General features: G+C 40.4%; 1 protein-coding gene across 5 annotated transcripts in view; it reads left to right on the forward strand.

Annotated features, from left to right (window-relative positions):
* Window positions 1-27,344, forward strand: part of RERE (arginine-glutamic acid dipeptide repeats) — a 418,729-nt gene that overhangs the window by 105,484 nt on the left and 285,901 nt on the right. Inside the window, exon 1 of one of the 5 annotated variants that reach the window (XM_059691363.1) lies at window positions 8,965-9,112. The exons of the other annotated variants lie outside the window; for them this stretch is intronic. The gene's annotated coding sequence lies outside the window, so the exon portion shown is untranslated. Of the gene's footprint in view, window positions 1-8,964; window positions 9,113-27,344 lie in introns of those variants that run through there. 5 annotated transcript variants of the gene reach the window in all.

Here is a 27,344-nt window from a genome sequence, read left to right on the forward strand (position 1 = left end):
AATTGGAATGCCAGGAAAAGCTCACATTAAAGAGACCTGCTCTATTCTGGAGAGATTGTAAAGGAAGCATTTGGCAGTCATTTCCTTTCACTTGTGAGAATGAACATGCTTTACATTATAATTGTTTAAACATACCAGAGTCTGCTGTTAGGGCTCTCATATTTTTCACTGTAGAGTTAGCTTACTCTAAAGATTGGAGGGATGGTCGTTGTTTAGGTTTCATTGTTAGAATTAATTAAATAATGAAAATGTTAGAATGTCTTTTTTTGTACTAAGTTTTGTTTCCTGTATCCCAAATATTTGCTTTATCTAGTCAGTTAAAATTAAAGTTAAGTGGATGTTCAGAATTTGTCTTCATGACAGTCTCTCACCTCTAACACTTCCCTCCTCCAAAACAAAAGAAACCGCTCTGTGTTGCAGAGGTCAAACAACCTTGACTGTGGCTTTTGGTTTTTGTTTTAGCTGACGTACTGCATGTGTGAGTGGATATTTTGAATTAGAATCTTTTGACATTTTCTAGAGAGGAGTGTGATTGGGTTTTAAGCGGAAAGTACTGGATCATGAACACTATCTGTGATGTTGAAACTGGCAAATGGTACTGATTTAATCTTTTGAAACATTTAAATTTATATTTTCCCTAAAATAGATGTTTGTGATTATATTTTAAAAAGAGTTTAGTTTATTGGAGATATATTACCAGACAAAACATACGTAAAATTTTTTTTTAAAGGGCAAAGCAGTGTTTGGGATTGTGTTATTTTAGTTGCACAGATATCTATCTATGCGGTTGAAATTTTGAATTCTTGGTATAATAGTTGAGGTTTTTAGTTGTCATAAGATTATGGACTTTTAATAAACCTGGCTGGATCTCCCCACCGATTTTATCACATATCGCCAGACCCCATTTTACATATCTATGAGGGTCCTGAGTCCCTAACCTATTTATTTCTTCCACAAACCTCTCTTTGTTTTTTTTAGTTTGTTTTTTTACTGTAATACTTTTCCACATGAGAAATCTCTCTTAACTGTCTTTTTGCCTTTTCAAAGTATCACTCTGTTGGAACATTATAGTTTCATCTGTAGAATATGATATCGCTAGTGAGTTGATGAAAAATGTCCTTAAATATGTTGAAAACATATGCTATCTGAGAAATCTCACATTCTTAGTTGCTTTAAGGCTACTTCACATCCTGCATTCCCAAGAGGGCTCCCCACTTCCAAAAACTAAATCCTTCAGACCTGACCTTTGATTGACACACGTGCTGTGTCAGATGAGTTTTCTATGAGTGCACACTGAGCATCTGCTCTCTGTTCTTAGAAAAGAGGGATTTGATGTTTTGCAAGCTCTCATTCCCCCCTCTGTCTTTCTGCCATTATTATATTATATTAATTATATTATATTATATTATATTATATTATATTATATTATATTATATTAATTATATTTAACTTAATTTATGTCAGTAATTTTGTACATCATGAAATCACACTGCGTATTAGCAGTTTATCACTCAAATATATGTTTGGGCTGTGTTGGGAAGTGTTAAAAAAAAAGGAAAGTTGTAATTAACATCCAACTTAAATGTTTTACCTATATATGGAGTATGTGCTGTTTATAGTTTTACTAAAAATTAGCCTCCTTCGGAATTTTATTTTTTATTTATTTAGTTCTTTAAATATGTATTTTTATTGATTTCAGAGAAGAAGGGAGAAGGAAGAGAGAGATAGAAACATCAGTGATGAGAATCAAAGATCGGCTGCCTCCTGCATGCCCCTTACTGTGGATTGAGCCCGCAACCCGGGCATGTGCTTTTTACTGGAATCGAACCTGGGACCCTTCAGTCTGCAGTCTGACACTCTACCCACTGAGCCAAACCAGCTAGGGCGCTCCTTGAATTTTAGAATCTGATGTTATTTCTAGTTATTTTTAAGAGTATTTTTATGTAGATTCCAATATTATCAAGGTTGAAATTAGCTCATAAGTTTTACTCTTAAATATAGAAGTAAATATTAAGATTTTGGCATTAAAGGACATAAAAACTCACTTTCCCCCAATAATTTGGAATATTATTACAACATGCATGTTCATGGTTTTCTGTTAAGTCTTTTTTAACATCACCTATAATTATCATCACCTACCAAATTGATGTGTTTATATTTCTGTTCTTCTGCAACTTACTACAAAGAAACTGTGAGTTGATCATTAAATGTTGGCTGAATGGAAAGTGATGTGATAAGTGAATGGATAGGTAATTATGTAGGAAAGTTTTTTAAAAAATTCATATTTGTAAATGCCTGACCTTGATTTACCTTTAAGACTTGCAAGCTATAGGTTAGATGATAGTTACCTGTTATCTATATATATAAAAGCCAAGCAAACTGGGATGATGGTATGACCGGAACAACTGGTTGCTATGATGTGCACTACGGCAGCCAACCAGCCTGATCAGGGTCCCGATTGGTCCCCACAACAACCTGCGGCCCCTCTTTTTGGCCTGCCCCGCCCCTGATTGGCTCCATCCCACCCCAATTGGGGGTGGGGCCGGCCGGCCAACCACCTGTGGCCCCTCCCCTCGGGTAGGGCCCCCCCCCCCCCAATTGGGGGCAGTGCTGGCCAGCTCACTTCCTGCAGCCCCTCCCCCCAACAAGCCCTGTCCCCAATTGGCCCCCATCTGGGTGGGCTGGCCAGATCCCACCTGTGCATGAATTTGTGCACTGGGCCTCTAGTTAAAATAATAAAACTCATTGGGTAGTGCTAAAAGCTGAGAAATATTTTATATTTAATGTGCTAATTCTGAATTCATATACATTTTAGGATATAAGCCATAATTTCCTTATTTTTAAAAGACATGCTATGAATACTTATACCAGGGTAATGAGTTTCTTGGGACTATGTGGGGGAAGCCAGGACATGTGGGGAAGAACATTGATTTAGTTTAGGATGATTTGAGAGTATCTGTGGAATACTATTGTGGTGGAGCCCAGAGGGCATTTGAAACGTGGATCTGTTACTAAGAAGCAAGCTTTGGGTGGGAGAGTAAAGGGTGGGGTGGGGATAAAATTTTGCAATCAGCACGAAACAGCTTGAGAGCGAATCTTCTCACTCATGAGAGATGCTGGAATGTGACAAGAGGTGCTCAACATTGACTACTAATTCTTAGGAGAGGAGTCATGGAAAGAAATAGAGAATGGCCAGGGGGTAGGAAATCCAGGAGAGTGCATAATGTAAAACTTAAACCACCAGAATGCTAGTGTTGGAACAGGGCTTACTGCTCGGAAGACTATAAATTGGAAGGTAGCTTGATTCAACCTCTTTGAACTAAATGATGCGTGTTCATTGAATGAGAGATTGCAACAGTATAGAAATACATATATATGCACAAAGATACACATAGAACCTGGGTTATGATGATTAATACTTTTAGAAGTATTTATTTAATTGATTTTTAGAGAGAAAGAGAGAGGGAGAGAGAGAGAAACATCGCTATGAAAGGGGAACATTGATTGGGTGTCTTCTGCACACCTCCTACTGGGGATTAAACCCACAACTCAGGAATGTGCCCTGACCAGAATCCAACCGGCAACATTTCAGTGCACTGGACCACACCCACCAGCTGAGCCACATCGGCAGGGCATAATTAGACACCTTTTAATTTGTGGTATTCCCATACTATAGAATTCTCTGCAACTATATAAAGGAATTGAAAGTTAATGGTCTGCTGTATAGTGAGAGAAGCAAGTTGCCAAGTGCATTTCATTTTTGATTAACACCCCCCCCCCCCCCGACAAATAAATATATATGTTCTTAAGTATTTGTGTATTTGTATACATGAGTTCTAGAAGAGGGTCTGGAGATATGCACTTCAACTTGAATAGGTTTGGATTTTCTATAGGAATGTATATCACTCAAAATCCAAAAGGTCTTAAAAAAAACTATATATTTTTCTTTTGAAAACGAGGTTTTGTCAAGTTGGAAAAAGGAAAGAAATATGGTTAGTTTAAAATTATAACTCCGTATTCTGTGTAGTAATACAAAACCGAACCTCCCCATCTTAGGATACTATGTGAACATAGCTAACTAGTACTAGCCATTCTTTTGACACTTTGACACTGGGGTGAGTTAAGTTACTTGATCGGAATGATTTTACTAGATAATGCTTAAGAAAGAATGTTGATCATCTCCACTTGGTAGTTATAAATTTGGCAGACCTCACTGGTTATTGTTAGATGAATGTTACCTTTAAACTTTTATAGAAATGTAATCTCCTGCCCCCTTTGGTGGCTGTGGGGAGTAGGCCAAAGCCACTCTCCTTCGAAGATGTGGCCAGAGGTCTTCCTTGCTGTGACAGAATGCGGGTGGTAGAGCGAGTAAATGCAGTGTAGTTGTGTGAGGTTAAGGATCTGGAATAACCTGGGTGCTGTTCAACTCGTGCTCAGGTTATACTTTACATTTCCCCTGTGCACTGCTTCTGGTCACAGCTTTAATGTTGGTTCAACTAGACTTTCTATTTAATTATAACTGTTAGGGTAAAGTCAGATGTCAGTTCACTTGGCTGCATGCTGAGGCCTGTAGAATATGGAGTGCTTTGCTTCTAACTGCATCTGTTGTCTCCTCTCATTATCTGTTAATGGTACTCAACTTGACAGGGTTGTTTTGATAAATGAAGGGTGTTATAAAACCTGGAGCTGGAATTTATGTGGAATGGAACTTAGGACAAAAGGAAGCAATGGCACAAGGCCAGGGTGAGGTGTGGGAACTAAGCAGTGCCACGTAGAATACGGAAAATAACCGTAGGCATTATTTTGGGAGTGAGGTTGGGATATATCTAATTTTTTTCATTTCTCTCACATACTATTTCTTTCACCGTTTCATGTGCTCATGTGCAAAACATCTGAGAAATTGTCTGTCTTGTAATAACTTCTATTTCTTATCTACAGATCTCTTAATTTACAAGCTCACATTAATGGGGTTTAAAATTAACTTTTCACTTTGAGGAGTTGGGGAGGGCGGTTTTAAAATGGCATGTCACAACTGCTCTTACAGAGGCTTCCATGTCAGGGAAATACAGGTCTTTGAAAGAGGAAAAAACTGAAAATAAAGAGTGTATGGTAAAAGAGAGGTGAAGGATTATTCCTCTCCCCTCATTTACAGCTGAATTTTGAATTTCATAGTACTTTTGCATTTAGAGAATCTTGGAAGACAAACTAGTATACAATTGCTCTCAAATTTTTATGTTCTGTTTATATTTCTCTTTGTGTGTGTACAAGATTTAGTGATGTATCCAGTTTACCTGTGGCTGTTTGCCTCTTGCATAAATGCCAGGTAAGCAGGAAGAACTTGGCTTGAATAAATTAGTGATGGTTTCTGAATCTCATTAACTTAAAAAAAGTGTAGCTTGCAAGTAGGATCCTGGTTATGGTCTCAGTGTTTTTATGAGTAGCCCCTGGCACAATTATTTACATCTCTATAAAATGGGGATGAAAATCTTCATTTTACTAGACTTTTAAAGGTTAATAAAAGAAGTGCTATTTATTTGGATAGATGCTACGTATTTGAGAGAGGCTTCTTTGTGCCAGGAACTGTGTAGAGAATATACGTAAGGACTAAAACAGGGTTGTGGAAAGCAATTCATTTATTCATTCCATAGATCTGTGTGCTTGACACCCAGTACAGTTAGGCACCACTTACTGATGGAGATACGTTTTGAGAAATGTGTCTTTGTCGATTTCGTTGTGGCACGAACATCCTATAATATGCTTAACATGAATCTAGGTCAGTGGTTCTCAACCTGTGGGTCGTGACCCTTTGGGGGTCGAACGGCCCTTTCACAGGGGTCGCCTAAGACCATCGGAAAACACATATATAATTACATATTGTTTTTGTGATTAATCACTATGCTTTCATTATGTTCAATTTGTAACAGTGAAAATACATCCTGCATATCAGATATTTACATTATGATTCATAACAGTAGCAAAATTACAGTTACGAAGTAGCAACGAAAATAATTTTATGGTTGGGGGTCACCGCAACATGAGGAACTGTATTAAAGGGTCGCGGCATTAGGGAGGTTGAGAACCACTGATCTAGATGGTGTAGCTTACTGCACACCTAGAAAACATAGAACTTTCTCTAATGGAACCGGCTGCCTAGAGGCGACTATGGACTTTAATCCAAGAATCAGCCAATGAATTACAAACGGAGATAAATGCTCTCAAGGAAAGGAACCCAGTTTCCTGAGAACTTATAACAAAGGAACTTGACCTACAATGGAGTCTCAGGGGAAGCTTCCCTGGCATAGTGATGCTTGTCCTGAGATCTGAAGAAGTAGGCTTTAACTGTGTAGGGCTGGGGAGGGGGGAGGGTGGAGGCGGGGATATGGGAAGAAGCGGTCCTGGTCTGCAGTAGAAATCCTGGTACCTTGGGGGAATTGAAGGACTGGTGGAATTGGAAGGTGGGGACTGGGTGTGGATGGCTTATCAGAAAGGATGCAAGACAAGGACAAAAGTATGTGAGAGTCATAAAGTGCTGTCAAAGCATTTAGAATCCCTGAGAGACTAGGTACAGAATGAATTCGGAAGAGCAGTTTGGTTGTTCTCGCCAGCCTTTGTCAATTCACTTCAAACCACCATTTTTAAAAAGATCTGCAGGAAAACAAAACAATTCTCTTTAGCCTCTGCCGTGTGTCAATGTAGCTGGTTGGAAAATGGAAGTGTATCCCAGGACTGGAGTGGCTTTTGTAGCTGGGCTTTATTTAGGGTCGAGTTCATCTCTGACCTGGTGGAGTGATTTCACAGCCACTTGGTGAGGAAGCAGCCTCTCAAGCTGCGTGTCCCTCAGGATGGGCTCAGTGAGGAATAGTGGTTAGTGGGGCTTCTAGCATAGCTCATAGCAGAGTTGCTAGTACACTTGCACTGTAGACCATATCTGATTATTTTATTTTTTACCAGTAATTGATTTTTTTCTTTTGAGGGAGGAAGGAAGAGAGAGGGGGCATTTGTTGTTCAATTTATTTATACATTCATTGGTTGATTCTTGCATATGCCTTGTCCAGGGATCAAACCTGCAACCTTGGTGTATCAGGCTGATGCTCTAAACAACTGAGCTACTCAGCCAGGGCCAGGGCCAGGGCCAGACCACCTCTGCTTTTTATAGACCACAGCCACCTTTTGTGGCAAAAGCTTTATGCTTCATCTGCTCTTATTCTCGGTGCCTGTGCTGTTAGTAGTTTTAGATAGATAGTTCTATCTCCTGAAGAATAACTTGTTTTTTTCTTTAAAAGTGATTAGGAGAAAGATGTTTAAATAGCAAATATGCATGTCAGTGTGTCAGCTTAGCTGTCTGTGCCAGTAAGGCACCCCCCTTGGTGGGAGACTGGGCGCATATCCCTTATCTGTCTAAATCGTGGACTGTTGGTAAGAGGGCACCTATTAATCCAGCGGCATGAGTGGGCCTTGGAAAGTCCAATAACATTCATTTGAGAGTTCAGGGAAACTTGCCTGGAAGGTGGAAAGGTGTGATATGAAAGATACTAAAATTGATCATTTACATTTTGAGCTTGTGACTTTCAAATTTGGGTTGACACTGACTAAGCTTAATACTTTGAATTCATATTCTATAGGAATATATTTTAAAACATTTTCTTTAGAGTGCCTTATTTAATAGGAAAATTTATCTTGGCTGCTACTACTAGAGAGTACATGGTATGAATGTAGTTTAATTTTAATAAATTTTAGCAAGTTGATGTATGCTAAGCATATTGGGTGTGGGGAAGAAACTGATTTTAAATTAACAGTTGGTAATTCTATTTAGATGCACATAACAATGGAATTAATGAGGGGGTCTGGAATCTGGTAGCCTGTGGGTTATATGTATATGTAAGGCCACTTGGCAGGAATGCAGGTTTATTTTGTTTCCTTATTAGATGGATAATAAAGCCCAACTTAAAAATAAATCTGTATTTCAGAGAGGAATAGAGAGTGAGAGAGAGATAGAAACATCAGTGATAAGAGAGAATCATTGATGGGCTGCCTTCTGGGGATCGAGCCCGCAACCTGGGCATGTGCCCTTGACCAGAATCAAACCTGGGACCCTTCAGTCTGCAGGCCGATGCTCTGTCCACCGAGCCAAACCAAGTAGGATTAAAGCCCAATTTAAGTGTGCCTTGTATAGAAGATGGATCTTTATTGTTTTGGGAATGATCGGAGAGAAGCATTTTAAACAAATGACTTAGAAAATTCTTAAATTGTAAGGAAAATTGGGGTCAGAATTATTGTTTGACACCAAACAATGATTCTCTCTCCTGTGCATCTTTCAAACACATGTTGGGGGTGTCTGTGATTGTTGGTTATTTCATCTGCATTTTGTTAGACGTCAGAGGTAGTTGGTATTAATATTCTTGGCAGAGGCAGAGGCACCTCTCTAGGACGTGTGAACTGCTGATCACTCACGGGGATGTGCTGCCTCTTTAATATCTTGCTTGCAGATGCATTTTCTAGCTGACCAGGCTATTAAGAGCTGCCATCAATCACGCAGCCTCTCAGTTCCGGCTGTCAGCAGGGGAGGGAGGATTAGGGAGCGGCGAGGCTGGCTGGCCAAGCTCGGAAGGAGATAACATTGCAGCGGCTTTGTGTGCGCGCGCAGGCCGCACTCCAGCCCGGGTTTTGCCGGCTGCCGCCGCCTAGGGGAGTCTGCTCTTTCTCTTCTGGTGTCTAGGTCTCAAGCATGTGGCAGTGTTGGCCCAGCCTCTGGGGTTGAAGGAGTGCGGCTGTATACCACCCCCAGCCGCGGGCGGGGCCCCGCGTGGCCACCGACTCCCTCCCGGAGCCTCCGAGCTGTGGGGACCTGCGACTGCCTCTCCGCGCTGCCCTGCATCCGCCAGGGCCTCCTTTTGTTTAGCAAGTGCATTTCATGCCCCCAGCCCCCGCCCGCCCGCCCGCCCCTGCTCGTGGGCCTAAGTTTGCGGGCCCTGCGCTGGAGGAGGACGAGGCCCGCAGGCTCAGCTCCTGCCGCTGACCGGCCGCAGGCAAGTGGCCAGCGTCTTGTGCTGTGAGGGGGATGCGGGTCTCGGGCCAGGAAGTTGATCTAGTGTGGACGCCGGGGCTCTCGGAGGTGGGTGTCAGGGAGGGTTGTAGCTGACCCTAGAAAGATGAACAACTTGGGTGTGATTGAGAATGGTGGTGGCTTTCCAGGAATCAGGAATCGGTACAGGCTGTGTCCCATTGCATGGCTGTTGGTTTTCTAGTCCCAATCAAATAAGTGAATTAAACCTCTTTAGGGCGTAGAAAACATGATTTTTAAAGAACGTGTGTGTATTTTTGTCTTCTCTGAAAGGAAAGCCTTATTAAACATGAACAATGTATAATCCAAAAGTCCCTGATCAGAAACTTGATTGCTTACTGTGGAGTAAATGTAAATTTAAAAATAAAATGGATTTGATTATAAAGTAATTTTGGGGTATCTTACAAATAATTTAGTTCTTAGACCAAAATACAGTTATTTCTTAGATTAAAATATGGTTATTTTACTGGAGAAGCTAAAATGCAGAGATAGAAGAATGTTGCTTATATTTAAATTGTAAAAAATATTTTTGGTTTGAGATGGTGGCTTCCCTGAACCCTTCCCCTTGTTTACTCAAATGTTGTACTCTCTTGGAAACTATGGGCAGACCTGCTTGACCACTCTGTTTGTGGAGAAGGAAACTCCTGTAATGGGCTACTTTGTTTTACTCTTCTTTTCCTGGTGCACATGTGCCACTGTTCTCCTTGGGGCATTGTTCAGCTGAAGGCCTCCTTTCAGCCATATGGAAATTAAAAAAAAAAAAAAAGGTATGTGCATGAACACAGTGGTCAACAGAGAGATTAATTTTTCCCTTTGAAATTGTGTGTCAGTGTGCTTTAAGATTGAGACAGTAAAAGTTGAGAACAGAGTTGACAAACTCCTTACAATTCTGTGCCAAAATTACTATATTGAGTATTTCCCCCCTCCCTCCCTCCCTCCCTCCCTCCCTCCCTCCCTCCCTCCCTTCCTTCCTTCCTTCCTTCCTTCCTTCCTTCCTTCCTTCCTTCCTTCCTTCCTTCCTTCTTTCCTTCCTGGAATGCCAAATTTAAACTAGTGATTACAAACCTTACAGATGGGAACAATATCCCATGTAAGCCCATTGATCTGTGGGCAGTTATTTCCAGATGCACAGCCATCTCTACATTTTTATGTTAGATTTGGGCTCTAAGAGGCAATTGCCTTTCTGAGTATTTACATTGCCTAGTAAAATAACACAAGGCAGACATTTTAGAGGCTTTACAGTAACTTCACAATAGTGTGGGAGCAGCAGTTAGAAGCTTGTATTTGTTTTTTTTTTCCAACTCTGTAATTTAGTAGTGTTTAAACTGTTTTATAAAGATCTCTGGGACCAGTGAAAGGTGGTTTTCAGTCCAGAGCACTTGAGTGCTCATTGTACTCTGGCAGGCCCTGGTGCACTTGGCAGACCGCGCTTGAAATGTTATTTGATCTGCTTGCATGATAGAATTGACTTAGATTACACTTTTCCCCTCCCTGTGGCTGTTGAAAGTGATGCATCAAGGAGCACTGTGCAGTAACATATTTAGAGACTCAGCCTAAATTCATTCACTCTAAGAAGGTTTCCAGAAAAAAAGCCATTTAGATTTTTGTCTTGTTTTGTGGTTTTGCATTTATGAATTGAGGCAAGAGCTGACGTAATGTAACTGTACCACTTCCTTTGTGTGTGTATAGGTTTTTATAGCCTGTGTTTCTATAGGATATGTTCCAGTCTGCGTGGTTGTGATTATTTGAATGTGTGTATGTTTTCAACTGGGTACTTTCAGCTTTGTGCCAATTTATTGTTTACATTGTAGGTCTGCGGGGGTGGGGTGGGGAAAAGAGTGTGATGGTGAACCCTGCCAACTTGTCAGTAAGGTTCAGTGAATTGCCTGTGTTTTGCAGACTAGCCTTTCATTTTAATTAGTGCAACTGTGTACAGCTGTTAGGTCAGAATGCATTGCTCTCCTGCAGGGTAGTTTTATCTTACACTGGAGGTTTTATGGACTTGTCTGGCTGTGTTTCTTAATCCCTCTCCCACCGCCACTGTGCTTGCTTTTAAGCAAGTGATAGAACAAGACAAGCTTTTGTTTACTCATGTAATAGTTTACTTGTGAGAGATTTATTTTTTTTGTTTCATTTATTAGTAGGTATTACATTTACTATGCTTTTCCAAGGTCAAAGGGTTTTGCTTGCTATTGTGTAGTCAGAGTAGCCAGTTAGAACTATACCATCCATTTTATAATGATATAGGAAGCCTGTATTTTTCCCCTTCCAAATTGGTTCTTTGTTTGCTGTTCTAGGATTAGTCTGTAAAATTCAAACAGAAATAAATGTTAGTTCAGTGGAAATGATTACATGGTTAAAATGTTTCTCTCTGTCTCTTAACTCTTGTAACACTGTACCAAAGGGACTTAGTGAGCCACTGACTAATAGCAGTTTGGCCATGGGCTGGATGATTAATAGAAGGGTTTAGAAATGTCTGTGTTCAGGGACATGTGTGGTCACCTTTAAACTGGAAAATGTATTTTTGGCTCCAAGTGGTTGGGAAGTATTTTCTTTAAGATTGAGTAGCTTTGTGTGAATATAGGCCTATGACACAATCCTTTTGCAGAGGCCCACTTTACTGATAGACTATGGGGATGTTGTTGGGGGCACTGGTGTGGATGGTATTGGGTTCTGCTGGGGTGGGGGCGAGGAGAAGGTTGGTTTAGGTTAAGACATCTCTTAAAAATTAAAAAATAATGTTTTTTTAAAAATTGATTTCAGAAAGAGGAAGGGAGAGGGAGAGAGATAAAGAAACATCAATGATGAGAGAGAACCATCAATTGGCTGCCTCATGTACATCCCCCACTGGGGATGGAGCCCACAACCTTGGCATATGCTCTGACTGGGAATCGAACTGTGGTCTCCTGGTTCATGGGTTGATGCTCAACCACCAAGCCACACCAGCTGGGCAGGTTGAGACATCTTTTAACTCATTGAAGATACAGGTTCTTCTTAAAATAACCTGGAATGAGGAAAGAAAGTGCATCATTAAAATAAATGTTTTTATTGATTTTAGAGAGAGGAAGGGAGAGGAGAGGGATAGGGAGGAGGGGAGAGAGAGAGAGAGAGGAGATAGAGAGAGAGGGGGGGGGGGAAACATTGATTGGCTGCCTCCTGCACTCCTCTCCCCACCAGCGATTGAGCCTGTAACCTGGGCATGTTCCCAGATTTGACTAGGAATCGAACTGGCAACCTTTTGGTTGTTCATGGTATGACATTCTACCAACTGAGCCACACCAGCCAGGGTGGAAGTACAACATTTTTCAGAAAAATCTGGTAAATTCAATGTAACTTACCTAGAAAATGTTTTCCATAATTAAAAGAAATAAAAGCATTTAGATTAGCAGCAGAGACTGCTGAATCTAAGGAAAAACAGGATAGTAAGTATCTTAGATCTAAACAGGTTATTTCAAAAGTGCATTTATAAGTATTTTTTCTTTTTGAGACTATTTCTTGATTTTTAATGGTCGTAGACTTGCCCTCCAAAATCTATCTAATCCTTGACATAGTTGACATACTACAGATTTGTAATGAAAAAACAGTAAAACAATAATGTTGGTATTTAATTAGCAGGGAAATTAGCATAATCATACTCAATTTTTAATGCTATCACCTGGAGATCTGGTGGTGTAATTAATCAATTCATTCAGTATAGTTTGGTGGTAAATAGCTGGGCTGCCTGAGTTTTATTCCTTATTCCATCATTTACTGTGAGACCCAGGATAAGTTACGTAGCCTCTTTATGACTGAGGTGAAAATGCTAAATCTACCTCAGAGGGTGTGCAAAATTCTTAGGAATGTGCCTGGCACGTAATGACAGCTAATACTTAATATAGTGAGTACTAATTATGCTCTAGGTACTCTTTTAGTTCCTTAAGAAATTTTAAAAAATAATAAATTTCCTGTCCTCACAGCACTTACATTTCAGTGGAGGAAGACAAAACCAATTAAAAGGAGCATGATGGTTTCTGAAACTTTCAAAGATTAACTTCTGGGCATGCCAGTGAGTTTTAAAATTATTATTATTTTTTAGAAATTTAATAGTATGGGAAGTTTAACATCTGTCTTTTTCTTTTTTTTTAAAAAAATTAAATATTTTTATTAAAAAATTTTTTTTGAGAGAGAGAGTGAGAGAGGAAGGTAAAGGGAGAGAGAAAGAGAAACATCCATGTGAGAGTGGAACATTGATCAGCTGCCTCCTGTACACCTCCTACCAGGGATTGAGCCTATAACTGTGCCCTGACAGAAAATTGATCCAGCAACCTGTGGTACACAGTACAACTCCCAACCAACTGAGCCACACCAGCCAGGGCTAACATCGGTCTTTAAGTCAAACTTTTCTTCTTCCTTGATAAAAATGTATTTCTCACACTGTTAGATGAATTATTAGCCATTGGTAACAATATTTGGCTCACAGGTGATATTAGAGAAGGAGGAAGCTGCTTTTTCTGGGAAAGGAAAAGAAAAAAGGGACAGAGAAGAAATTAAAGGTAATGATTTCTTGGTTTCAGTGACCAACAGTAGAAGGGAAATGTTGAATCATGGCCCATCCTTTAAAAGAAATATCATGCATCCTTTAAAAATCATGATATAAAATACATCCTAATGTAAAGCTCAGTGGAAAACACTAAATGCCCATCTGTTTATGCAGCATGGTTCCAGTGATGTCCACGATCACCTTTACTCACTAGGAAGAACCATGCCAAATGCCAGTAGTGCTAATCTCTGTATAAGGGGATTATGGATGATTTCCTTTCCTTAGTATTGTTCAGTCTTTGCATGAATTACTTAATTCTTCCAGGTTTAAATGCCTCTGAAGTACAGAGGAGGAAACAGGTTTAGAGAGAGGTTATGCGATTTGACTAAGGCCCCACAGCTAGTGAGTGGTGAGGCCAGGGTTCTAAGCCACATCCTGACCCCCTGTTCTGAACTTGACCACCTCTCATCCTACAAAAGTGACCTTCGGAAAAGGGCCTCCCCTGGCCTCTTCCGCCCCATCCCATGCTGTGGTCCATATGGCTTTGGAATTTGTTTATGTTAATCAGAAGATACTCACTGACACTTAAATAGAAGGAGCTAACGCTGAGGTAATGCTTGTACATGTAGTTATTAGAAAAGAAAAGCCAGTATTCTGGAAAGAGGAGGAAATGGAAGAATGACTTGAGAAAAAGGTCTGAAAGGTACAGCAACATAAAAGGATAAAGGGAGGATATGCTTCAAAGTGGGAGTGACAGTACAATCACATTGTGCTAGGTTTCGTACTAGAGAATGAGAACTGAGAAAAACACTATTGAAAAAATATCTCTTATTTGGTCAGGAGTCAGGTAACCCCTGAGAATCTGGTGAAAGCAGAGCAGCTAAGGTGGTGGAGGATGGCCAGTGATGTGTAGGAGCTGGTTTGCAGTTGGTAAGAAAACGTTGAGAAGCTTGAGAATAAGAGAATGATAGAAGGTAGCTGGAAGAGGCTGCAGGCTAATAAAATTAACTAGTTGATGCATCAAGAGTTTCAGGGCAATGGTATTCTGTAGGTCGGACTTTATGATTAACATGACTGTTGTGTTCAGGTTTTGGGGTTAAAATGAGGTAGTGGTTGTGAATCACTTTAGAAAGTAGAAGACATTTTAAATTTAGACAGTCAGAAGTGAAGAGTTTTTAAAGAATATGGTAGATAGGTACGGGAAATCCTTTATAAAATTAAATTATTTATGCTAGTAAAATTTGAAATAATCACTGGGTTTTAAAGATGAACAATTAGGTCTGTTTCTCATGTCTTGTTTTCCACAGAATGAACGAGCTTTTGTAATTGTGGTTTTAAAAAAAGGTCAGTTTATATGTGACTATTGAGCTTCAAAGGAACAAAATAGAGTGAATATATTGTGCATCAGAAAAACTGCTTAAGTCAAAAGCCTCCAGATGGTGTGTGCTGCTGTGTTCACAGCTGTATTTACTGCAAGCTCACCAGATTATCTACTAATAATTTAAAAATAGCTGGGTAGAAACAGTGGTATATTCAAGTCGTTGTTGGTTGTGAACCTCAACACCAGTAGTAACTTTTCTACTTGTATGCATTTAGTAAAACACCAGTTGAAATGACTTACTTTCTTTTGTATTGCTTTCAAGATTTCTTATTTGGGCCAGTTTATGCTTTGCACAAATGCCGGGGTCCAGCCCCAGCAGGTCCAGGGGTCCCCAAAGGTGTGGACGGAGTCGGCGAAGAAGGAAGGACACGGAGACAGGGTTCAGTTGATCAGCAGCCTAGCCAGGATCTCTAGCCAGGATCTCCAGCCAAGTTCTGGTCTGGATCTCCAGAGAGGTTCTGCTCAGGTTCTCCAGTCAGGTTCTCTTGCCATGTTCTATAGTCAGGTTCAGTCCAGGATCTTTTGCCATGTTCTCTCCAGTGAAGTTCTTCTGTCTCCAGGCTCTGTGTAGGTTCTGTCTTCTGAATTCTCTTCTAAGCTCTGTCTCCTGAGTTCTGTGTTCTGAGTTCTATCTTGTTACAACTGTATTTATACCAGTTGATTCAATCCTATCAATCTCTATTCCAAAGGTTAGGGCATTTCTTATCTCCATTCCAGGGAGTAAAGATTATGTAGCTTAAGCATGATTGTTCGTAGTTAAAATGATTAATTACCCGCCTGGCACTTAGTTAAGAGGTTTTATTCCCTCCCTAACTTCAGGGGAAAATCCCTACCTGGGGATTCAACCTTTCTCGGAGAGGTGACCTTGGTTAAAACACAGCGCCAAGAAGGTGAGCAAACATATTAAGAACCGTATGCCATATATGCCAGGTCCCTTGAAACAGCAAGGATGGACCGGCTCCCGGCACACAAACAACCAGCGTGCTTACATACAGAAGTAGATTTCCAGGCCTCAAAAAATTTATTTATTTATTTATTTATTTATTTATTTATTTATTTATTTATTTATTTAATATGGTCTCTTAGGAGTAGATTGGAGAATGGTTCTTGCATCTTTAAAAAATGTTTGCTTTTTTTTTTGTTTCACTAACCATTCTTAAAATTTAAAAAATATTCTTATTGATTTTAGAGAGGACGGGAAAGAGAGGGAGAGATAGAAACATATCATATTTTGCATTCCCAGTTTCAATGAACGAGAGTTTCCTTTGCTCTATATTCTTGCTAGTATTTGGTGTTGTCATTATTTTAGATTTTAGCCCTTTTTATTTATTAAAAATTTTAATGCTCATGTCTGGTGTCAGCTATGTTGCAGTTTTGACTTTGCTACTATTTGCCATAGAGAATAAATGAGACCCGCAAATATTGTCTCTATGTGCCTCATTGTCCATCCTGTAGGGGAAAAGGCATAAAGGTATAAATTTAGGAATAACATAATCTGATTATACTTTAAAAAACGGCCATAATTCTGCTATAATAATTTTAGGTTGATTTTTTTTTTTTTTTTAGTGCTTCCATGTGAATATTATTTCCCCTCAGTTACCCAGTGTTTCTCATTTTGCAATCGATTTCATTTTATAAAGGGAAAGAAATGCTTTGAATGTTTTGAAACAAGCTCATTCTGCCAAAGCTCTTTATGTGCTAGATATTTATGGATGTAAAGATTTGTATTATTGAGTGGTCAGGGCACTCAGGTAAGAGGAAGATTTGACCCTGTCCTTGGAGGTTATTATGTACCTAATAATAATTGCAGCAGTGACTAGTCAAGGGCTTACTGTAGGGCAGATCATGGACACTTCGAAGATGAGGTACTTTCCAGCTTTGCTTATGTAGAGCATTTTTGACTTCACATTTATACCATCAGCCTAACTGCTCTGTACCCACCCGAAGCCTTGCTTGTGAAGGTGATGTGGATAGGCTCTCCTGATAGTTACGGAGTTCATTAGTTCTCCCGTCAGGGGTTATCTTGATTTTTATCAGGGACTCCATCAAACATTGGTGCAAGTGATGGTCCCCCTCCGCCCCCTCAGGCACCCCCTCAACATACTCTGTGACCGTTTGGTTACATCTCACAAGACACAATTGCAGGTAGTTTACGGAGCTCCTGAAGCCCATTCACAGACCTCTCACCAAGAACTCCCGTCCTAGCGAGCTCTAAATCTCTGTTGAAATTACTAGGAAACCTTTGCATTTCTTATTTTTGGCAGATTTGCTTTACTCGCATGGTGTGGTGCGAGGCCACTGAGTTGTGCGGAGCCTGTGGAGCTTGCCATCTGTGTTCTGGTTTATCCAGGGGTCCCCAGGCTGCTGTTTGCTATGGCAGGTTGTCTGTGGGGATCCAGAAGAGAAACGATTCTCAGCTCTTTGTACCAGAAAGAACTGACCTCTCCTGAGCATGTGGTTTGTGTTTAACTTGGGTATTTAGAATCCTGTGACTGATTAAGCTTTCTTTGAGCTATTTGCTTATAAAATTTTGGCCACATCTGAAAAAAGATATAAAATGAACTGAATACTTCCTTCGTGGTTTCATCTTTTCAATCCCCTCTCTTCCCCTGCAATTTTCCTTTGTCCCAGCAAAAGAGAAGCAGGGGAGCATAGAGTAGAGGCCCCGGCCTGTAGGACTGTGAGACTTGCCTTATGACCTGAGGAAACAGCTTTCACCCACCATGTGTTCAGCATCCTTATCTATAAGTCATTCCTACTTCCTATGGCTACTGTGAGGGTAAAATGGAAAGCTCCTACAGCAGTACCTGTGCATGTAAGTGCTGAATACATCTCAGCTATTGTTATCATACCAGTGCCTTCATTTATTTTGAATTTTATTTCAGAATATTTATGAATCTCAGTAAGCTGCCTTAAATAGGCCCTTTAAAAGTAACCCATGCTTTAGATCTTCCCCACCCTGTTTAATTTTTGCCTGAAGACAGTCATTAAATAAATTACGTAGGGAGTGCTGTGGACTGAACCATGTCCCCAGAGTTATTTGTGTTGAAGCCTTGACCCACAACATTTTGGTATTTGGAGGTGAGGCCAGTCATTAGGCTTAGATGAGGTCATGAGAGTTTGGGGGTGGGAGTGAGAATATATATTCTCATATATATTCTTATATGAGAATATAAGAAGTGAAAGACCCAAGATCGATCTCTCTCTCTCTCTCTCTCTCTCTCTCTCTCTCTCTCTCTCATCATTTGAGGACACAGTCAGAAGGCAGGGAGCTGAATTGGCTGGAGCTTTGATTTTGGGCTTCCCAGCCTCAGAACTGTGGGAAATAAATTTCTGCTTTTTAATCCACCCAGTCTGTGGTATTCTGTTATAGCAGCCTAATTCAGAGAGTAAATTTCATACATGCAGAGTAGAAGGTGATCAACAGCTTATCATAGAGACACTGAGCTTTTTGAAAGTGAAATGGTGATTATGCTTCTGTTTGCAGAAAGCTTTACATCTACTGAACCGCCTTCCCTGACCTCTGGTTTGCTCCTCACAGCTACCTTATGCAGGAGGCAGAGCCGATGCTGGCTTCTCAGGTTACAAAATGAGAGGGCCAAGTCTAGAGAAGTTAATTGAGTTGCTTACATTCAGTTTCTATGTGAGAAGCGGCTAAGCCTCTTAGTAGCTGTGTTCTGTCTTCTACCTGGTATATCTGTTGTGTCTTCCATGAACACCTTAATATTGTCAGTTCAGTGTTCTAATCCTTTTGCTTAGAAGACCATAACCTTTATCTTTAGTCTTTGTAGGGATATTATTCTCAAAGTGGAGAAATCTCTCACTTTTTACATTTGGATAGAGAAACTGAAACATTAGTGGTGAAATTGTTGAATTTTTCTTTCTTAGGGGGGAAAATAGAATTTATAAATTATTTGGCTTGCTGATAAGATTTCAAGTATAAAATTTCTGTGAAGTATAATTCTAAGAAATGTCACAGTACCTGAATTAGTACTTATAGCATTTTATCTTGGTCCAGGTATTGGTTTGTCGTCCAGTCTTACTGATGAGTGTCTAGAACAGGGGTGGGCAAACTTTTTGACTCGAGGGCCACAATGTGTTCTTAAACTGGACCGGAGGGCCGGAACAAAAGCATGGATGGAGTGTTTGTGTGAACTAATATAAATTCAAAGTAAACATCATTACATAAAAGGGTACGGTCTTTTTTTTTTTTTTTTTTTTTTTAGTTTTATTCATTTCAAACAGACCGAATCCGGCCCGCGGGCCGTAGTTTGCCCACGGCTGGTCTAGAATGTAGTAGTTATTAGATATGTACAGTCAAAAGATTATCATTCATTATAGTTAAGGTGATTTGATTATGTCTTGCTCAAAGGGATGAAATAGCAGTGTTAGAAGCTACGAACTTTAAGTAGTTAAAAGGGAAAAAAAATTTCAATCCAAAACTCTAACCCAAACTCTGCCCTTCATTCTGAAATTCTACTAAGTTAATATTTATGAGCTGTAGTACATATTGTATTTGCTTCATTTCCCATTATATTTTAACAAAGAAATTAAAATTTTTTTACTTCCTGATGATAAAAATGATTTATTTGAGATTAAAAACTTAGATTTAAAAAATTTTTATTGAGATAAAATTTTCATGACAGACAATTCACCCATTATACAAGTGTACAAATCAATGGTTTTTAGTATATTCAAGGAGTTGTGCAAACCATCACTACGCTATCACTAGGAATACAATTTTATATGGGTGTTTCTAGTGATTAATTGAATGCTCCTAGATAATCATTATATGTAAATTTGTACTTCTATGAGTAAGAATATAACTTATCTGTATCATTTACCATTGCAACATATAATTGGCTTTCAAACACAGCTTTTGTTTAGATGGTCTGACATGAGGGAGTTAACTTCAGCTCAAGGTTAAATGACTCCCTCCCTTCAAGGGATAAGGCAGTTATGAATATGGTGTGAAATGGGATGTCTTCTTTCAGCATATTATCTGGAGAAATCGCAGCTTTCCCAGAGCATTGTTTTTATATTTGCTCTACTCAAAATGTGTTAGACATTCGCCATTTTCAGCAGTTTGTGATAAAGAATTTTTCATTTGTTAGTAAAAGGGCAGCCAGCCGATATGTCTCAGATTAGGGGAATTTCTTATTGTTGATTTCTTCCCACGGTTCATAAAATTCAAGTAGGCCCTTAAGGCTGTGGAGCAATCATACTCAATTTTCCTTGTCCATTCCCTTGCCCTGCTTCCTAGATGACTGTTTCATACTTCTTTTATACTTCCTCCCTGTTTTTTTTTAAAAATATGTTTTTATTGATTTTTTAGAGAGAGGAAGGAAGAGAGATAGAGAAATAGAAACATCAGTGAGAGAAACATCATCGATTGGTTGCCTCCTACATGGGGATTGAGCCTGCAACCTGGGCATGTTGGCCTGCCCGGGAATTGAATCATGACCTCTTGGTTCCTGGGTTGACGTTCAACCAGTGAGCCACACTGGCCGGCTCCTCTGGTCTTTATATTGGGCTTTCTGCTTCAGTGAGAAAAATTAAAGCAGTCAGAAGAGAAGTTCCACAGAGTCCTACCACCTTGTCCTACCACCTTGATCTACCTTGCAGCGCAGGTTCCGCCTTCCTGGTTGTGTGTAGATGGAGTGCTGTTCTTGTGCCCTCCAAGGCCAACCCAGCCCAGCTTGTCGTTCCACACCCACCCCTCCCCTCTCAGGTAGTAAGTTTCTGTCTCTCATGTTATTAATGTTTCAGACACTGCTGGATCTTTCTCAGCAGTATTCACATGTGCTGCTTTTCTCCCATAAAACAAATACAAAAACAAAATCCCCCTTTTTTGACCCGACTCCCCCTGTTGCTATTGCTTATTTCTCTGCTCCTCTTTGCAGGAAAACATTCCTTCTGCCTGAAATACATTTCCCCCGATATCTGTGTGACCTCACTTTTGAGAAGCAGCGAGGCCTACCTTGACCCTTGGTGTCTGCTCCTGATTTCCCTTACCCTGCTCAGTTTCCTAGAATATTGTCTTTTCACATACTATACATGTATTTATTTTTATTGCTTATTGTCTTATTCCTCCCACTAGAATGTAAAGTCCTGAAGGGCAGGGATTTTTTAAAAAATATATTTTTATTGATTTCAGAGAGGAAGGGAGAAGAAGAGAGAGATAGAAACATTAATGATGAGAGACAATCATTGATTGGCTGCCTCCTGCATGGTGATCGAGTCCACAACCCAGGCGTGTGTCCTGACCAGGAATTGAACCAGGACCCTTCAGTCTGTAGGCTGTTGCTCTATCCACTGAGCCAAACTGGGTAGGGCTGGGATTTTTATTTTTATTGATTTCAGAGAGGAAGGGAGAGGGGAAGAGAGAGAAACATCAGTGATGAAAGTCATTGATTGACTGCCTTGTGCATGCCCCCTGCTGGGGCTAGAGCCCGCAGACCAGGCATTTGCCCTGACCGAGAATTGAACCAGTGACCTCTTGGTTCCTGGGTCATGCTCAGCTGCTGAGCCACGTCCCGCTGGGCTAGGGCAGGGATTTTTAACTGTGTAGGTCACTGATGTATCCCCAGTAGGTAGAACAGTAACTGGCACATAGTAGGTGCCTAATAAATATTTGTTGAATCTCTACACTGTGCCTTTAACTCATGGCTTTAAAAATTATCTAAATGAATATTACTAATAATTTTATCTGTAGTCCTGACCCACTTAGCTGCCTTCTTCACATTTTTACTTGGATGTTAATAAGCATCTAAAACTTAACATGCGCAAATGGAACTTCCAGTGTTTTCTCTTACCCTCACACAGTTGTGGGCTTTTTGCATTTTAAACTCTCCAGCTAGTAGGATTTCACTTGTCAGTTCTTTTCTTTGGTGTATAAATTGTACCACCCATAACAAGCATGTCAAATTCTTGGCCTGCGGGCCGCATGTGGTCCACAAATATTATTGCGGCCCAGCCAATATAACAGTATGTAAGAAACGTTTTAATAAACATTTCATAACTTAATTTTTACAGTATCCTGTTATAATTAATAACGAACTACAATGTTCACTAATGACTGATTACTATAATCGTGTTGCATTCATTTCCCTTACGCGCAGGCGCACCATTTCTCTCCACTAATACCAGCAGCGAATATTTTAGCAGCTGATTGCCACGCCATTAGTGTACTGACTTGTTTGGTGTGCACAACAGGAAAGATTTTGCTTTCGGAATTAGGTTTGTTTGCGTTATGCTTATTAATTTGTGCAGTTATTCAGTGTTTGGTAAGTTAATGTTCAAGAAAAAATTAATTTTTATTAAAATGTTCTATTATTTTATGTTAATGATTACTCACTTATTTCAGCCCTTTGTATTCAGCATGTCTCTACTGAAATAAACCTACATTTCTATGAAAATTGAAGCTTTTGTTTTTTTGCGGCCCACATAAACTTAAACCTTGTTTATTTGGCCCGTGTTAGCCTTTGAGTTTGATATGCTTGACCCAAAATGTCAGGAGAGGACTGCAACAATCTTTGGTTATTTAATTCTATCTGGCACCTTTATAATAGTTAACATTTTTTGTATATTGAAAAATATTCTAAGTTGTACTGTATCAATGAAAATAAATCAGTGTCCATTCTTTAATTCATTTTAACAACTTTTTATTGTGCATCTTGTAGACCCATTAGTTTGTTGTTTGATACTTGGGAATATCGTCTTAAGCTTTCAAAGTAAGGAACTAAGAATATTTGTTATTGAAACTTTGATTTAAAGATATTTTAATTGCCATGTACTTAGAAAATATAAACTATTTTTTAGAAAACTGTACTCAAAAGTTCTTTGCTGGGAGGATAAAATCATCCCTCTTAAAACCCAAATTTGGAATGTAGGGTTTTATTGAGACATGGAGTTAATGGCATCTCCTCTTTAAATACTGACCAGATCATACAGCATCATGAATATTGAGGTAGCTTTCTTCAAATTGTATTTATTTTCATTGCTTATTATCTTGTTCCTTCCACTAGAATGTAAAGTCCTGAAGGGCAGGGATTTTTATTTTTATTTAAGCTGACGATTACATTTATCATCTACCAGGTAAATTGTTAATTTTATTTATTTTTGTCTATGAAACTTTAAGGGAATCTTATCCTGGTAGATTAATATATGTTGATAATTTATAGGATATTGCCTGGACACTGTAGATGGACTTGTTAGTTAAAAAAATTAATAGTGGCCGAAACCGGTTTGGCTCAGTGGATAGAGCGTTGGCCTGCGGACTGAAAGGTCCCAGGTTTGATTCCGGTCAAGGGCATGTACCTGGGTTGCGGGCACATCCCCAGTAGGAGATGTGCCGGAGGCAGCTGATCGATGTTTCTCTCTCATCGATGTTTCTAACTCTCTATCTCTCTCCCTTCCACTCTGTAAAAAATCAATAAAATATATTTAAAAAAAAAATTAATAGTGGCCAAAGCCAGTTTGGCTCAGTGGATGGAGCGTCGGCCTGCGGACTGAAGGGTCCCGGGTTCGATTCCGGTCAAGGGCATGTGCCTGGGTTGCGGGCACATCCCCGATGGGAGATGGCTGATCGATGTTTCTCTCTCATCGATGTTTCTAACTCTCTATCTCTCTCCCTTCCTCTCTTAAAAAATCAATAAAAATATATTAAAAAAATTAATAGTGACTTATTATAAATATTTATTTTAGATAAACATGTAAATAAACACACACACATTTAATTTAGCATTGTATTTCCCTGGATGATAGAGATCAAAGGAACTTGTAATAATGGCTCTCCTTTTTGGAACCAGTAAACCAGCAGAACAATCCCATTTAGTCTAATTTAGTGCAGTATCATAAGGCAATCAGATTATAATCAGAACATGCCAAGACAACCCACTAGATCAGTGAAAAGGTTGGTTGGCATTTGGTAGAAAGTTGGTTGGCATTTGGTAGATGGAAAAGGAGGAATTTGCCTGAAGTTTTTGCTTTTAACCAATTGCTTTTTCTTTATGCATCCGGTACATTAATGTAGGATCTGTGTTTTTTAAAAATTTATTTTTTACAACTAAATTATTGTTGTAAATGTATTTTTTAAAATATATTTTTATTGACCTCAGAGAGGAAGGGGTGGGAGGAAGAGAGAGAGAGAGAAAGAGAAACATCAATGATGTGAGAGAACCATTGATTGGCTGCTTCCTGCACGCCCCCTACTGGGAATTGAGCCTGCGATCTGGGCACGTGCCTTCGATTAGAATCGAACCTGGGACCCTTCACAGGCTGACTCACTTTGTCCACTGAGCCAAACCAGGTAGGGCTAGGATCTGTTTTTAATAGTTATTTGCAAAAAGTTTAGTATGTGGTAGGTCTATAATGAGCTATCAGGGTAGAGATACAGTCATTGGTTTACAAGTCTGATAACACTATAAAATACTTGAAACTTAATCCTCAGTGTAATGTCTTGAGGTAGGACCATAATTCATATTTAACAGAGGAGAAAATAGCTGAGAGGTCAAGTTGTCTTACTCACTGTCCCTTAATATCTAATTTGATTTCCATGTCTAATGCAGTTTCCACTATATCACAGCCTCCAGATTTGTTGGGAGAGTTAAGAAAGACAGCAGAACTGGAGCACTGGGGGAGAGATTTCTGTAGACCAAATGTAATTGAATGTGTAAAGGTTGAGAGTGAGGGGAGAAAACTTATACTTTGAATATGGTTGATATGGGTAGATGACTTGACCTTAGAGAGGATCCTCAGAAGGTTGATGTTGGTCATATCTAAGCCTAACCACTACTTTGTGTTGGAGGTGTATTAGAGAATTGTTTTGAGAGGTAAGATAATTTTATTGGCCTTTTCTCAATAATATATCTTTAAAATGAAAACATTTAATCTGATTTTAGTTTTTTAATTTTCAGGAGATCCTCAGTTTGGTTCTGCTAGGGGTTGAATTTTAAAATAAAAGGACCAGGGAGAGTGCTTATGTTCAGTATCTGCTTTAAAAAAAAAAAGTCAATTTCGGCATCCTATATAATAAAAGCCTAATATGCAAATCGATCAAACAGCGGAACGACTGGTCACTATGAAGCGCACTGACCACCAGGGGGCAGATGCTCAATGCAGGAGCTGCCCCCGGCCTGCAAACCCCAGGCTAGCCAAGGTGGGTGCTGGCGAGGGCCCCCAATTGCCCCGCTGGTCGCCCTGCACTGGGCCTCTAGTCAACACTAATAAAAGAGAAAAATGGTAATTGGCGTACGGCGCTACCCTTTTCATTGGCTAATCAGGGCTATATGCAAATTAACTGCCAACTAAGATTGGCAGTTAACTGTCAACAAGATGGCGGTTAATTTGCATATGTAGGCACAATGCAGGGAGGCGAAAGGGAAAGCAGGAAGAAGCCCCCTGCCACTGACAGTGATCGGAAACCCAGGGGGGAGCTAAGAGATGGGGGGCAGGGCAAAGGCGGCCCTGGGGCCGCCTTTGCCCTGCCCCCCAGCCATGATCAGAGAATCAGGTGCCTTTTCCGCCCTGGCCAGTGATAGCAGGAAGTAGGGGTAGAGCCAGCGATGGGAGCTGGGCACGGTCGAAGCTGGCAGTCCCAGGAGCTAGGGGCCCCTTCCCTGGGCCTAAAGCGAAGCCCAGGATCGCAGGGCCGCGGCAGCTGTGGGTCCCCGCTGCCCGGGCCGGACGCCTAGGCCAGAGGCGTCCGGCCTGGGCAAGGGGCCGATCCTGCGATTGGAGGGTGATGGGGGTCAATGCCTGAGGGCTCCCAGTATGTGAGAGGGGGCAGGCTGGGCTGAGGGACACCCCCCCCCCCCCACACACACACCCAGTGCACGAATTTCGTGCACCGGGCCCCTAGTTTAATAATAAAACATAAGGAAGTAGAGGCTGGTCTAGCCACAGTGCTATAGGACTAATTTGTTGAAATTTATGTTCCCTTGATAAACCATTTCCAGGTTCTTGGTGGATGGATTTAACTAAGAGCAGATTGCAAATGATTACATTAATTCATATGAATTGTGCCAAATCTGAAAATATAGAAAAATAAACTAACTTGTTTTTTTAGTTGATAGATCATTTAGGATCTCCAGCCCCTTCATCTTTAATACCTTTTCTTCTAAGATTAAAATCAGATCTTTTATATTGTCATGTACTTAGGTATTCTTGTATTAATTAACTTCAATTTCCTTTAATTTCTGTAAAGGAAATTTGAAAAAATAATTGATGGGAAAATTTTCCTGGTTTTCAGGTTGGTAGAAACTCAGAAGCTAATAAACTACATTTGTAGTTCTTTGATCTATCACTTGGGATCTGATGAGGATCTATAATAATAAAAGCCTAAGCGACCATCACAGCCGAACAGACGACCGAACAGGCTGCATTGGGCAACCAGGCGGGCAGGGGGGTTAGTGAGGGACGACCAAACGACTGAACAGCAGGCTGCATGGGGCAACCAGGCCCGCAGAGGGGGCAGTTGGGGGCGACCAGGCTGGAAGGTGGGGGCAGTGAGGGGTGACCAAAGACTGAGCAGCAGGCTGCGAGGGGCGACCAGGCTGGCAGGGAGGTTTGTGAGGGGCGACCAAACGAACGAAAAGCAGGCTGCATGGGGCAACCAGGCCCGCGGGGGGGCAGTTGAGAGCAACCAGGCTGGTGGGGAGGCAGTTGGGGGTGACTAGGCCAGAAGGGGGTCCATTGGGGTGACCAGGCCAGCAGGCGGCAGGGGGCAGTTATGGGCAATCAGGCAGGCAGGCAGGTGAGCAGTTAGGAGCCAGTGGTCCTGGATTATGAGAGGGACTCTGACCACACGTTTCAGCACTAATTCCATCATGTGAAAGGAAGGGCTTTTTGTTTATGACTAAAATATTTTTTTATTTTTATTTATATTTTATTGAGTTTTTACAGAGAGAAAGGGAGAGAGGTAGAGAGTCAGAAACATCGATGAGAGAGAAACATCAATCAGCTGCCTCCTGCACATCTCCCACTGGGGATGTGCCCGCAACCAAGGTACATGCCCTTGATCGGAATCGAACCTGGGACCTTTCAGTCCGCAGGCCGACGCTCTATCCACTGAGCCAAACCGGTTTCGGCTATGACTAAAATATTTTTTAAAAAATAAATGATTTATTGTTAATGACACTGGTTTGATAATACTGCCTTTTCTAGCAAACTGTCTGTTAGTGAAGAGGATGTAGTTTTAATATGCCTAATGTATTATTTGGTAGATTGATTTATTGAAAACGTATTTGGTCACTGGTCACAGATGTATGCTTTAAAATTAAGACAGAATCATGGAATAGACTGTGTGTGGACTCTCAGAGGGAAGGCGGGGGTGGATGGGTGGGTGGGTGGGAAGAGATTAACAAAAGAATTTATATGCATAT

Source organism: Myotis daubentonii, chromosome 3 (genome assembly GCF_963259705.1).
Source record: "Myotis daubentonii chromosome 3, mMyoDau2.1, whole genome shotgun sequence".
In the NCBI taxonomy this organism is placed as follows: Eukaryota; Metazoa; Chordata; class Mammalia; order Chiroptera; family Vespertilionidae; genus Myotis; species Myotis daubentonii.